Here is a 14,834-nt window from a genome sequence, read left to right as displayed (position 1 = left end):
TACCATCATTGAAATTCCTACATTTCGTTAGAATTAAACACAGAACCCCTGAATTTCCATACAACTTTACAATTCAGAGAAAATTCTACACTGAATTTAGCTGTCATTTATTGCTTTTGATTTCACCTTATTCTCATTAAGATTATATTCACTTATATTGTTATATTAAGTTATGCACTCTTTCCTACCTTCCAAATTTGTAAGCCTTCCAAGATAGGCTCTGTCGGACACCACGGGTTTATCCCTAATTAACTAAAATAAAAATCTGGGAGGGAGATGAAACAAGATGGCTGTCTAGAGCCCTCTGGCATTTATGCTTCATCCAGAAATTGAACAACTATATACATGAGACAACACCTACGTAAGAACCAAAATTACATGAAAACTCACAGTACCTGCTTTTAACATCATATGAAGGAAAAAGGCACTGAAAGGGTAGCAGAGTCAGTCTTGAATTGCTGAGACACCTCTCTGCAATCCCTTTGCAGTGACCATGTGGCATGGAGAGAAAATCTGTGTCCTTGGGGGTGGGAGAGTACAGTCATTGTGGGTCTTTATATTGGAACCCAGCACTGCTAGTCACAGTAGAAAGCAACACAGAGGAGAATTTAACTGGTGCCCATGCAGGAGCGTTTAGACCAGCCCCAGCCAGAGGGGAATCTTTCAATCCAGTGGTGAGAACCTGAGTTCTGCTTAGACACACCACAGTGGGCTATGGAGATAATGGGGTTCTAAATAAACTTGAAAGGCAGTCTAGCCCAGAGAGATGGCAATTTCTGGGCAAATCCTTGTGCTGTGCTGGGCTCAGAGTCAGTGGGCTTGGGTTACACGCGACCTAGTGAGACACCAGCTTGGGCAGCCAAGGAAGTTCTTATGCAATCCCTCCTCCAACCCCAGGTAGTGCAGTTCACAGCTCTGGGGGAGATTATTTCCTTTTGCTTGAGGAGAAGAGAGGAAAGACTAAAAAAGGAATTTGTCTTGGAGCTTGGGTTTTAGTTCAGCCACAGTAGAATAGGTCACCAGGCAGAGTCATGAGGCCCTTATTTCAGACCCTAGCTCCCAGATGATGTTCCTAAACACAACCTGGGTGAGAAGAGAACTTACCGTCTTGAAGGGAAGAACTCAGTTCTGGAAAGATTTACCAGCTGCTGACTGAAGTGCCCACTGGGCCTTGAATAAACACCAGCAGTAGCCAGGCAGGATTCAAGGTGGGCCTACAGTGAGATCCAGTGTCCTGCTGGCTTCAGATGTGAGTGAGCACATTCTGAGCTATGATGGCTTTAGAGAGAGATCTCTTCTCCTGGAGGAAAGGAGACAAAAGATTAAAGAGACTTCGTCTTGTAGCTTGGGTACCAACTTGACCACAGTGAGATAGAGCACCAAGCAGGCTTCTAGGGTTCCCAATTCCAAGGCTTGCCTCTTGGACAGCATTTCTGGACTTTCTCTGTGCCAGAGGGGCTCCCAGTTCTCTAGAGGGAAAGATCCAGGCCTGGAAACATTCACCACAAGCTGACTGAAGAACTGGGGGCCTCGAGTGAACATTGGCAGCAGTGAGCAGTAGTCACCATGGGTCTGACATGGTTGTCATCATGAGGAGAGACTTTTTGCTTGATAAAAGGGAGAGGAAATAGTCAGAAGGACTTTGTCTTGTGGCTTGGGTGTCATCTCAGCAGCAGTAGAATAGAGCACCAAGTAGATTCCTAAGATTTCTAACTCTAGGCCCTGGCTCCTGGAAGGCATTTCTAGACCTGCCCAAGGCTGAGAGGAGCTCACTGCCCAAACAGAAAGACACAGTCCTGGCTGGATTCACCACCTATTAACTGAAGAACTCTAGAACCTTAAGTGAACATAGGTGGTGGTTAGGTGGTGGTCACTGCTGACCTTGAGTGAGACCCAGGGCTGTGCTGGCTTTGGGTCTGGCCCAACACAGTCCCAGTGGTGGTGGCCGCAGGGGTGCTTTATTCACCTTCCCCCCAGCTCTATGCAGTTCGGCATGGAGACGGAGACTTCCTTTGTTTGGGGGAAAGTAAGAGAAGAGAACAAAAGTCTCTGCCTGGTAGTCCAGAGACATCTCTTGGATCTTAGCGAGGACCATCAAGGCAGCTTCTCTATGAGTCTGCAAGAGCCACAGAATTACTGGGCTTGGAGTACCTCCTAATGCAGATATGGTTGTAGTTACCAAAGTCTTAGAGTACAACAGTCAGTTCTCTTTGAATACTTGGAAAACCTTCCCATGAAAGAGGATACACAGAAGCCCATACTGCAAAGGCTGCAATGAATACCTGACTTTTCAGCGACCAGACATTGACAAACATTCAAAAGCATCAAGACCAGTCAGGAAAACATAAATTCACCAGACAAACTAAATAAAGCACCAGTGATTAATCCCAGATTGACAAAGATATGTAATCTTTAAGACAGAGAATTAAAAATAACTATTTTGAAAAGAGTCAATAAAATAGAAGATACTTCAGAGAAGAAATTCAAAGTTCTATCAGATAAATTTAAAAAAGAAATTAAAATAATTTTTAAAAATCAAGCATAAATTCTGGGGCTTAAAAATTTAATTAACATGCCGAAGAATGCATCACAATCTCTTGGCAGCAGAATTCATCAAACAGAAAAAAGAATTGGTAAGCTTGAAAACAGGCTATGTGGAAATACACAGTCAGAGGAGACAAAATGGTAAGAAAGAATGAAGCACAACTTCAATATCTAGAAAAATGGCCTCAAAAAGACAAGAGAGAGAGATAAGGGTAGAAACTTTATTCAAAGGGATAATATCAGAGAACATTCCAAACCTAGAAAAAGATGCCAATATTCAAGTACTGTAAGGTGATGGAACAAACAGCAGATTTACCCCAAATAAGACGACCTTAAGACACTTAATAATCCAACTGCCAAACGTAAAGAATAACAAAATGATCCTAGCAGCAGCAAAAGAAAGAAACAAATAACATGCAAAGGAGCTCCAGTATTTCTGGCAGCAGACTTCTCAGTGGAAAACTTACAGGTCAGGAGAAAGTAGCATGACATATTTATACTTCCAAAGGAAAAATCTAGAATAGCATATCCAGTGAAAATATTCTTCAAACATGAAGGAGAAATAAAGAATTTGCCAAACAAACAAACAAACAAAAGCTGAGAGATTTCATCAATACCAGACCTGTCTTATAGGAAATGCTAAAAGGAGTTATTTAAATTGAAAGAAAAATGTTGATACTGAGAAAAAAAAATCATCTGAAAGTACAAAACTCACTGTTAAGTACACAGACAAACACAGATTATTGTAACACCCTAATTATGTCATGCTAACTACTCATATTTTGAGTAGAAAGATTGAAGATTAATTTATGTAAAATAGTAACTACAATAACTTTTGAAGACATAGACAATAAGATATAAATAGAAACAATAAAAACTTAAAAAGTGAGGAATGTTGATTTAAAATGTAGAAATTGTATAAGTTTTCTCTTTGCCTGTTTGTTAGTTTATTTGTGTTTTGCAATCAGTGTTTTCAATAGTTTAAAACAATGGGTTATAAGATGCTCTTTGTAAGCCTCATGACAACTTCAAATCAAAAAATAAAAAATAAAAAACAGGCAATAACAAATGTTGGTGAAGATGTGGAGGAAAGGAAACCCTCATACACTGTTGATGGGAATGAAAAATTGGTGCTGTCACTATGGAGAACAGTATGGAGATTCCTATGTAACTAAAAATAAAACTACTATATGTTCCAGCAATCCCACTGCTAGGTATACACCCCAAAATAAGGAAATCAGTATATCAAAGAGGTATCTGCACTCCCATGTTTATTGTAGCACCATTCACAATAGCCAACATTTGGAAGCAACCTGTTTCCATCAACAGAGGAATGGATAAAGAAAATGTGGTGTGTATATACAATGGGGTACTATTCAGCCATAAAAAGAATGAGATTCTCTCATTTGCAAAAACATGGATGAAACTGAAGGTTATTATGTTAAATGAAACAAGCCAGGCACAGTAAAACAAACCATTGAATGTTCTTACTCATTTGTGGAAGATAAAAATTAAAACAATCGAACTCATAGAGATGGAGATTAGAAAAATGGTTACCAGATACTGTGGAGGATTGGGCGTGGGGAGGGATGGGTAATGGGTTCAAAAGTATAGTCAGATCAAATGAATAATGTATAATATTTGATAGGAAAATAAGGTTATAACAGTCAACAACAGTTTATTTTACATTTTAAAATAACAAAAAATTATGATTGGAATGTTTGTAACACAAAGAAATGATATAAATGCTTGAGGTGATGATGGATATCTCACTTACACTGATGGGATTATTACACATTGTATGCCTGAATCAAAATAGCTCAGGTACTCTACAAACATATATATCTACTATGTACTCATAAAAATTAAAAGTTAAAAAAAAGAAAAACAAAATAAATGTTGGATAATGGTAATAATATGTGCTTAATTTTTCCTTTTATATTTCTACATGGGAAAAATTTGAATTTTTCTCATTAATATTAATCTGAAAAGACAACAATCTTTTTTTTCATAGCAACAATATGTGTCTTTGTTATGAGATGATTTCATCTGAAAAAAATTTTTTTCCTAATAAGACAAAAAAGAACAATAAATTACTTGTAGAGTTTTATTTTTTAAATTTCTCCAGAGACTTTAATAAATCATAGAAATTAAATATAAAAATATTTTATTAAAATAACTTTTATTATTGTTATTATACTTTAATTCCTGGGGTACATGTGCAGAATGTGCAGTTTTGTTACATGGGTATACACATGTCATGGTGGTTTGCTGCACCCATCAACCCATCACCTACATTAGGTATTCCTTCTAATGCTATCTCTACTCTAACCCCCACCCCTCGACAGGCCCCAGTGTGTGATGTTCCCCTCCCTGTGTCCATGTGTTCTCATTGTTCAACTCCCACTTACGAGTGAGAACATGCAGTGTTTGGTTTTCTGTTCTTGTTAGGGTTTGCTGAGAATGATGGTTTCCAGCTTCTTCCGTGTCCCTGCGAAGGACATGAACTCATCCTTTTTATGGCTGCATAGTATTCCATGGTGCATATATGGCACATTTTCTATATTCAGTCTAATATTGGTGGACATTTGGGTTGATTCCAAGTCTTTGCTATTGTGAATAGCGCCTCAATAAAAATACGTGTGCATGTGTCTTTATAGTAGAATGATATGTAGCCCTTTGTGTATATACCCAGTAATGGGATTGCTGGGTCAAATGGTATTTCTAGTTCGAGATCCTTGAGGAATTGCCACACTGTCTTCCACAATGGTTGAACAAATTTGCATTCCCACCAATAGTGTAAAAGCGTTCCTATTTATCCACATCCTCTCCAGTATCTGTTGTTTCCTGACTTTTTTAATGATCACCATTCTAACTAGAGTGAGATGGTATCTCATTGTGGTTTTGATTTGCCTTTCTCTAATGATCAATGACAGCATTTAAAAAAAATGTCCCTTTGCAGAATATGTTCTAGTAGTATAAAGTACCATTTATAAGCAAAAATGTTTTTAATCTCAAAAATTGCTAGGAATGTCTTTAATAAACTCATAAAAGCCTTTTAAAAAGATTATATTAAGCACATACAATAAATATTTAACAATCACTTGTTTTATAATGTTATTTTAAGGGTATAAATAGTATTTTGAGTTTATTAAACAATCTAAGAATTTAATCAATCTAAACTGTCACATGCATATTATCACTCACAAGAAATCTATGTTAATACACATTGTAGGTAAATTCTATGTAATTAATACATATGGTATTTTAAGCCAGAGTATATAAATATTTATCTTTAAATGTTAGTGTTATAAATAGACTTAATTAATACAGTTTCTCAGTATAAGCATTTGCCTTCTGCAATGTTAAATATTATAACAGTTTTTATTATTATGGGTTCTTCCAGAATTTTTTATAAGTATTTATATGTGTCTGCCTTATAAAGGTATCCTATTACTAAAATGGCCCTCAGAGATATCAGATTCTAATCCCTAGACCCTATAAAAATTACTTTCTTTGGAAAAAGTGTCTTTGCAGATGTGATTAAATGAAGAGTCTCGAGGTGCCATGATTCTACTGAATTATCCATCTGGGCATTAAATGCAATCACAGGTATCCTTATAAAATGGAGGCACAGATAAATTTGACACGCAGAGAGGAGAAGGCAATTGGAAGATGAGTAGACAGAGATTTGAAGATGCTGGCTTCAAGGTTGTGGTGCTGTAGCCACGAGCTTAGAAATGCTGAATGTTAGCCTTCTGGAAGCTTGGAGAACCAAGAAATTGATTCTCTCCTTAGAACCTCTGCAGGGAGCATGTACCTACTGACATCTTGATTTTGACCTAGTAATACTTGCTTTGGACTTGTGGCCTGTAGAAACTGTGAGAGAATAAATATCTGTTGTCTTAAGAAGGTAAGCTTGTGATCAGTTTTTAAAGCAGCCGCATGACACTACAACACATGATTGACAAAATCTACAATTGGTTTTACAGATGTATTACAGTAATTACATATTGTGGGCATATTTTATTTATGCTATAGAATTCTTATTGAGAACCATAAAAAATAAAAAGTGCTTTTATGATCACATTTCTAATTATTTTTATTAAAGATTTAATAATTTCATTAAAGCTTTAACACAAAATTTTTAAAAGTATGTGTTTGTAGTTTGACAGAAACTGTGCAATTTCTATCTAAAACTATGATACGAGTTTACATTTCCAACGTAACTATTTCTTCACATACGCAACAAAAATAAATATTATTGATTTTAATAATTTTTATTAATCTACCTCAGTTTACTATAATATGCATTTTGAAATGAACATGAGCTTTATTATAATGTGTTTGTCAGAAATTTATATAAATATTACCAAAATAAATATTATCAATGATAAGCAGAGATATTAGAACATTCATCTTGTTAGTGAAATTACTATTCTCAGTCATATTTATTGAGGTGTAATTTAAATACAAATATTTACAAATTTATTCTACAATTTCATGAGTGCTAACTAAAATATGCAGTTCTGTATGATCACAGTCACAATTACAATAGAGATTAATTCCATCACCTCCCAAAATTCTTTCTTGTCCTTTTCTACAGAAAAACTTTCTGTTGCCCCAAATAAAAATTAACTTTTTTCTTAATTATTAAGATTTTAAAACCCAAGCTGACATATGTACATGTGTGTGTGAGTGTCTCTGTGTGTGTAGAATCAGATACTTAAAGTAAAAAAAAATTAATATGTGTCAGTTGTACTTTAAGATAATTTAAGATAAAATGACATTATAAATTATCATGGTGCTTCTAAAGCAGCTCCTTGGGGAGTGCGGGGGAGAAAGAAAAAGGAAAACTTAGATTTTTGTCCTGTGGCTGGGAGCAAAAAAAAAAAAAAAATGACAGGAAAGAGAATTTACCATTTTATGTTTTGTAATTCATGAATGTACATAGAGTATAATAAAAATTTTTGATCTAATATTTAAACTTCGTGTTTTACATCAGGATAGAGTGGTTTTCAAAGCTTTATCATATGATGTTGATGGCACATATGCAAGTATGATTATAAATAGGAACAAGCTTTTAGGACGTTTGCAATAAAATATTGATAGCAATAGAGAAAATTTTCAAGTAATGCCCAAAGCTAAACACTAATAGAATCAGTATGTAATTGACATAGTTTGCCCATCCCATAAGTCTTAATTTCCAACTCTTGCTTGAGGAAATTGTGTTTCCTTAATGATCCTTCTACTATTGTTGGAAAAAATGTTAACTTTCATCTTTATATATTCCCAAAATTAAGTAATTGAATTATTTCCCATTATACTTCTGCAAAGTGTATACTTTATTGAAGCTCTTGCCAAATTAAAACAAACATACTAAATGTTAACACGAAATATAGTGAAATAATATATGGTCCGCATACATTATGTAAATTTATTTGTATTGTGTGTATATACACACACACTACATACACATAAGAGAAACATAGTATGTATTTGTATAAAATTGTGTAGGAGATATATATACCATAATTATATATAAGTGAATATATAGTATATATTTACATAAATTAAATATGAGGATATATATTCCATAATTATATATAAGTAATTATAGTACATAGTATACAATTATGTAGGATATATATATATAAAACCTATATATGAATTTCTGTTAAAGGAATATTAAATATTGGCCTGAATATCTAAATGCATTTTAACCGCAGATAAATTTTTAATTATGTATTATTGATTTTCATGTATTTTCCCATTAATCTTGTAAAATTTAATGATGAAATCCTTCAATCCATTACTAAAGTATCTAATCATATTTAAAACATTTTCTACGTGATTCTCAATAGATAAGGAATTTATGACTGTCTTCAGAATGGTTTGTGTTTTCCAACAATGGCCCCCCACTTTCTTTTTCTTTCCTTTTCTTTTTTTTTTTTTTTTTTGAGACGCAGTCTTACTGTGTGGCCCAGGCTGGAGTGCAGTGGCGAGATCATGGCTCACTGGAAGCTCCGCCTCCCGGGTTCACGCCATTCTCCTGCCTCAGCCTCCCAAGTAGATGGGCCTACAGGCGCCTGCCACCTCGCCCGGGTAATTTTTTGTATTTTTAGTGGAGACGGAGTTTCACCGTGTTAGCCAGGATGGTCTCGATCTCCTGACCTTGTGATCCTCCCGCTTCGGCCTCCCAAAGTGCTGGGATTACAGGCGTGAGCCACCCTGCCCAGCCCAATGTCCCCCTTTTTTATACCACTCTATTATTTTCCAGAGTATACTTAAGCATTAAATCTATACACAAATCAAATTTAGAAATCCATCATCATGGCCGGGCGCGGTGGCTCAAGCCTGTAATCCCAGCACTTTGGGAGGCCGAGACGGGCAGATCACAAGGTCAAGAGATCGAGACCATCCTGACTAACCCGGTGAAACCCTGTCTCTACTAAAAAAATACAAAAAATTAGCCGGGCGAGGTGGCGGCGCCTGTAGTCCCAGCTACTTGGGAGGCTGAGGCCGGAGAATGGCGTGAACCTGGGAGGCGGAGCTTGCAGTGAGCTGAGATCCTGCCACTGCACTCCAGGCTGGGCGACAGAGCCAGACTCCGTCTCAAAAAAAAAAAAAAAAAAAAAAAAAAAACAGAAATCCATCATCATTTAGTCATCTGAGGGAAGATGAGCTTTCTTCCTAATGAAGACTTCTAATTTTGATGTATTAGGAAACCTTTGCCTTTAAATCTGTATATTTTTACATAAGACCTTGATTTTAGAAAGCATATTTTAAGCATTGAATGGGTAATGTATTAACTCAGAAAAATCTGATAATCTCATTACAGTAATTAGTTTCAAGCAATATTCTATAACTCATTCTAAACAAATGAAATGGTTAACAAAATGAGATATGAGTAAGTAGAGAGCCTGAGGACTTCTCTGGGCATAGGTCTCAATCAGACCCAGAAGGAAAAGCTCTGGCCAATTAGACATCACTGCTGGGGATAGGGAACAGTTCAGAAAGAAGAAACAAAAGAATGAAATTAATTGAAAGCAATTTGCAACAGATTCAGTACTTATTACCTGAATGTGATGTGAAATCTGGATTGACTGTTTCCAATGTTTCTATTCAGACTATGATGTGAAATGGGTGTTATGAAACATCTAGTGAAAAAACTTTATATTCTATTCTGGTAACAGTGTGAAAGTATATCAGCAAATTCTTTCCATTGTGCCTGTACCTTTCTTTAATGATATTCCCTTACTTTCAAATTTCAGATCTTCTCACCTCTCATAGACTAATTTGTATTTTTTTAAATCAATACTTTCTCTACATAATTCCCCAGTACATGTTTTAGTATCTCTGGTTTCAGCACACACACTCAAATAGATGCAGAATTTTATTTTTTCCTTGACTTATGTCACTTGTAGTTTCTAAATTTTGGGGCATTCTGTACACACACTCATACAAAAATGTATATCCAAGAGTTTCCTATACCTGCTTTCTCTCTTGCCATATATTTTGTCACAGGTCAACCCACTGCATTCTGAATTTCATACTTTCCAGACCACTAACTCAAACAATCCTTACTGATGTCTCCAATGAGTACTTACAATCAAATTATCAAATCATTCACATTATCTTAACTTTTTCTAACTAGCCTACTTAGTCCTAGAATAAAATTAAAGCTCCTCATCAGAAGCCAAAAGGAGTTCAGCTTCTAGCTGTTTGTCACGTCATTTGATACCATTCCTCTCTTTGCTAACTCAGAGCCACTACACTGACATCCTCTGTTTGCCTCAAAATTCAAAAATCAGAAAGTTGAAAAATAATGTTCACATGATCACAAAGGATGGAATGACTTTAATTTCATTCTATGTTTCCATTCAATTTTCTAAGGTTAAAACATTTGGAGTAATTTTTGCCTTCCAATTCCTCATGTGAATTTGAAACCTTAGAGGGATGCCAATGGCATTTTATGGAAATTTGCTTCATACTTGTAAAAGAGAGAGGGCCATAGGGCCATGCTAACCCCATGAGAAATAATTGTGTCAGTGTGATTTTGACTAAAACTGAGCTACTTCAAAATTCAATGGTGTATATGACTTTAAAGGAAGAAAATTAAGCAGTGTTTTTTTCTGTAAATAATATTTAAAGACATAAAGCCTGATAATGCTGAAAATGATGATACTTATGTTCAGATTTTTAATCTTGAGTAACAATTTTTGAGTAATGAAATATATCCATAACCTGTGTTCAAGGTAGTGAGGTCCCTGACATTTTTTGAGTTCAAAGTTTTTATGAATGATTGGGTTGCAAGGTGAGCTGATGCAGCCTTTAGCAGCCTACAGTGAATGCAACCCCTGGATAAGAGTGTCTGTAAGACAGAGAGAGTTTCTTGTCCTAATGAGGTCAAGTTATGCAATCCTGCATAACTATTTTATTCTCCAAGGTAGGGGGTGATGTAGAGGAAAGTCTGATGATTGATGTACTTGAAATCTGAAAATATCTATTTGAGCCTGACTCCGCTAGTTTGCAGCTATGCTTTGTAACTTTGGGCATCACCTCTGAGCTTCAGATGCTTTATCTGAAAAACAGAAAATAGTACATTCCTTAAGTCTCTTCTTTGCTTAATAGGAAGATCCTACAAAGCATTGGCAAACTTGCCCAGCAGTAGAACATGATATATAAATAAGTTTTGTTTTGTTTTGCTTTGTTTTTTACTAATAATGTATTCATGGACACTGATCTTTGTTCTTGCAGTTTGAACACTTTGGGCTATATGGTAGGCACTATGTTTGGATCGTAGACATGATGAAAACATCAGATACATTCTGGATTTTTGGTGTGGGGGCTGCGGAGACTAAAGTGGGGACTAAGATATCTTCCTTTTGTTTTACTAACTAATCTAAGACAAGCGACGCAAAGATCCACCTGTGATGAAGAACTCACATGGTTTGGATAGACATGGCTTTCAGTTATCTCTCTTGTTCCCCCAGTGCTACAACCAACATTTTAAATTTTCCCCAACGTACTCAGCAGAAAGTCCTGAATTCTCATTTTCAGCTGCTAGGAAGTTCTCTTATGCATTTGGATTTTACCTTGTAACTATGATTAAAATATTTTCTGTGTCATATATATACAACCAGCTTTCTTTCCATTTTAATTTTGATCAAGCCAGCCAGGACATGGTCTAATACTCAGTAGAGAAAACAGAAAAACACATAACATAGACTCTTTGAATTTAAAATAATGAATGCTATGATGCTCCTTACTTTCCTTTCCCTGTTTGCCAATCGAGTAAAAAGCAAAGTAATGGAACTAATTCATCAAGTTAAAGACCTATCACATAATTATCTATTCATTTCATTGTTCTGTGCAATCCATTCTCAAGTGCAGTTGAATATATCACTATCATATGACATGATTTAGGTAATTTTCTCCATCTTAACTTCCATCGTTTTTGCTCAAAGCACCGTATCTCTTACTTAGTATCTCACTGTTATCCTAACCAGTCTATCTACAGGTTTTCTTGTCCCTGTACAATCTTTTATTCATGAAAAGCTGGTTTCATATTTTCAAATATAATCAGATCATATAACTTACTTGCTTAAAAAGAGCGAAACTCTGTCTCAAAAATAAAAGCCTCAACATTTCTCTATTAAATATAGGATCTATTTTTTTATTATTATTATATTTAAGTTCTAGGGTACATGTGCATAACGTGCAGGTTTGTTACATATATATACTTGTGCTATGTTGGTGTGCTGCATCCATCAACTCGTCAGCACCCATCAACTCGTCATTTACATCAGGTATAACTCCCAATGCAATCCCTCCCCCCCTCCCCCCTCTCCGTGATAGGCCCCGGTGTGTGATGTTCCCCTTCCGGAGTCCAAGTGAACTCATTGTTCAGTTCCCACCTATGAGTGAGAACAGGCGGTGTTTGGTTTTCTGTTCTGCAGCCAAATTGCCACTTGAATGTGGGAGACAAAATACTTACTTCTGAACTTTACTCTTATAGAAAGTCCAAACTCTAGCCTCAATTCCAAACAGTCTTTACCCCAGGTACACAAAAGTTTCAGTGTCCAAATGTAGTATGTCTTCTCAAACCTTTGCAATACTGCTTCCTTGGCTTAGAATACCCTTTCCAACATGGCAGGCTTCAACTCATTCTTCTAATTTCAGTTCAAATACTCTCTCTTCTGAGAAACCGTTCATGACTCCTCTTGGAAAAATTATTAATTTCATTCTTGCATTCCTTCACATTCATTTCAATATATAATAAATGTTTTATGAAAGTAGGCATGCATGAATGAAAACACTACATTAAGTGGTCAAAAGAGAGTTTTGGAAGAGGTTAGCCTTAAGTTAGGATTTGCTTTAAGCCCAGCTAGATCTTCTTTAATGTCCAACTTAATAACAATAAGAGTAATTAACAATAAATCATAGGTCTATAATGACAATTATAGCATTCATCATGTAATAGTCTAAAATGACTATTACAGACCTATGAGAGGGGAAGTGTTCTTCATCAGCAGATAACACAGGCAATACAACTGAGGTGTACCCTATGGGCTGACTAACCTACAAATTATGGTCAACTCTCTTCACCTTTACCTTCCTTTCACTCTACACCAGCAGTGGCCAATGAAACTATGATGTAAGTCATACATATAATTTTAGATTTTCTAGTAGTTTTTACTAAAAATTAATAGCTTTAGTTTTTATTTTTACATTAAAAATGTAAGAAAAGGTGAACTTAATTTTAATAATGTTTCATTAAACTCATCAAAAATATTACAATTTCAACATAATCAATATTCATAAAATTATTGATATATTTTACATTTGTTATTATGCTAAATATCTGTACTTGTTTGCATATTTTATTCTTATGGCCCATCTTAATTCAGACACAGAATTTACAGTAGAAAAATTTGATCTACAGCTATGTTTTATAAATTTACAAGTGTAAAATATAGCCACACTGAATACTAAAAAATTAATATATATATATATAGGATCTAAAGTCAATCCCATGGAACAAATAATCTTGAAAGGTTTCCAGATGGTCTTTTTTTTTTTTTTCCCCCCGCTTCCGTATGGGTTTATTACCCCCAATCCAACCCCCAGCAAGTCCCTCCGCTCCAGCCTTCAGTCCCCCTGCTGCCCTGCCAGCAAGAGCGAGGGGCCCTTCTCGGTATCAGGATTTCTTAGTCCATGCCAGCGGCCCCTCTTGCGCAGCCAGGACAGCGTCCAGGTCCCGAGGTCCACAGCGGTCCCCGGGCTCCGGGAGCAATCCAGGCGGGCATCAACGTGGAGGAGGCAGTTCCTTCAGTCATCGGGGGAACAGGTCGGGGCAACCGATCCGGACTGCCCACGCTGCCGGTGCTGGAGCTTCCATCGCCTAGGTCGCCGGGCCCACACGGGGGCAGGGCAAGCTCGGGTGCTGGCCCGGCGCCTGAGCCCCCCGCGCCGCCGGGGCCGACGCGGGGGCCCCATTCTTCGCCCAGCGCCAGGCAGAGCTCCTTAAGCGCCAGGTTCTCCCGCAGCAGCTCCTCTGGGCGGCCCTCCAGCTCGGCCAGCTTCTCCCAACAGCCGCCCAGGTCCTCGCGCACTGCCCGGAATGCTTGGGTCCCGAAGAGTTGCCACTGGCGCGCTGGCGCTCCGCCCGCGCTGGCGCTCCGTGTCCAGGAAACAGCAGAGGTCGCGCAGGTCATGGTTTTCTGCCTGCAGACGCCGGCTGAGCTGCTTGAGTTCGCGGATCTCGCCCAGGTGGCCCTGCAGCTGCCGATTCACCTCCTGCATGAGGCGGCCACGCTGCACCAGTGCCGCCAGGCGCGCCGCCTCCTCCCTCCGCAGGCGCCGCACTAGCTCTTCCTTGCCCAGCGCCGCCATCTCCTCGTCGGTCAGCTCCTCCAGGCCGCCTGCCTCGGCCTCCATGGCTGGTCAGGCCGCTGGAGCATCGCCCGCCAGACGCCGCGACCCAGGAGCCCCACGTCGGGCCAGGAGCCACTCAGGGTCGGGCTCCGGCTCCGCGCGCGTCAGGCAGCGCTAGATGGTCTTTCTGACTTCACTTCGCTCTGTTTCAAAGAGGTTCACCAAGTCCCAAGAAAACAGAACAGCTTTCTGCTCATTGAACCCAGAGAGCCTAGTTCTACACTGAAGTTTTTATTTATTCTTCTCTCTGCCTGGAAGAAATCTACTTTCTTTCACTCTTCAAATAACAAGATATTTTTCATCCTTCACATTAGGGCTTCTTTAACCACCTCCAAATTTCTTTCTGTCTT

At 37.7% G+C, this 14,834-nt stretch overlaps 1 pseudogene; it reads right to left on the bottom strand.

Moving 5' to 3' along the window:
* Nucleotides 1–13,476: 13,476 nt before the first annotated feature.
* LOC139358898 (coiled-coil domain-containing protein 85B-like) lies at nt 13,477–14,590 on the bottom strand (annotated as a pseudogene).
* Between the last annotated feature and the right edge of the window lie 244 nt (nt 14,591–14,834).

The sequence above is a fragment of the Macaca nemestrina genome, chromosome 15 (genome assembly GCF_043159975.1).
Source record: "Macaca nemestrina isolate mMacNem1 chromosome 15, mMacNem.hap1, whole genome shotgun sequence".
Classification (NCBI taxonomy): Eukaryota; Metazoa; Chordata; class Mammalia; order Primates; family Cercopithecidae; genus Macaca; species Macaca nemestrina.
This window is presented reverse-complemented; position numbering and strand designations above follow the sequence as displayed.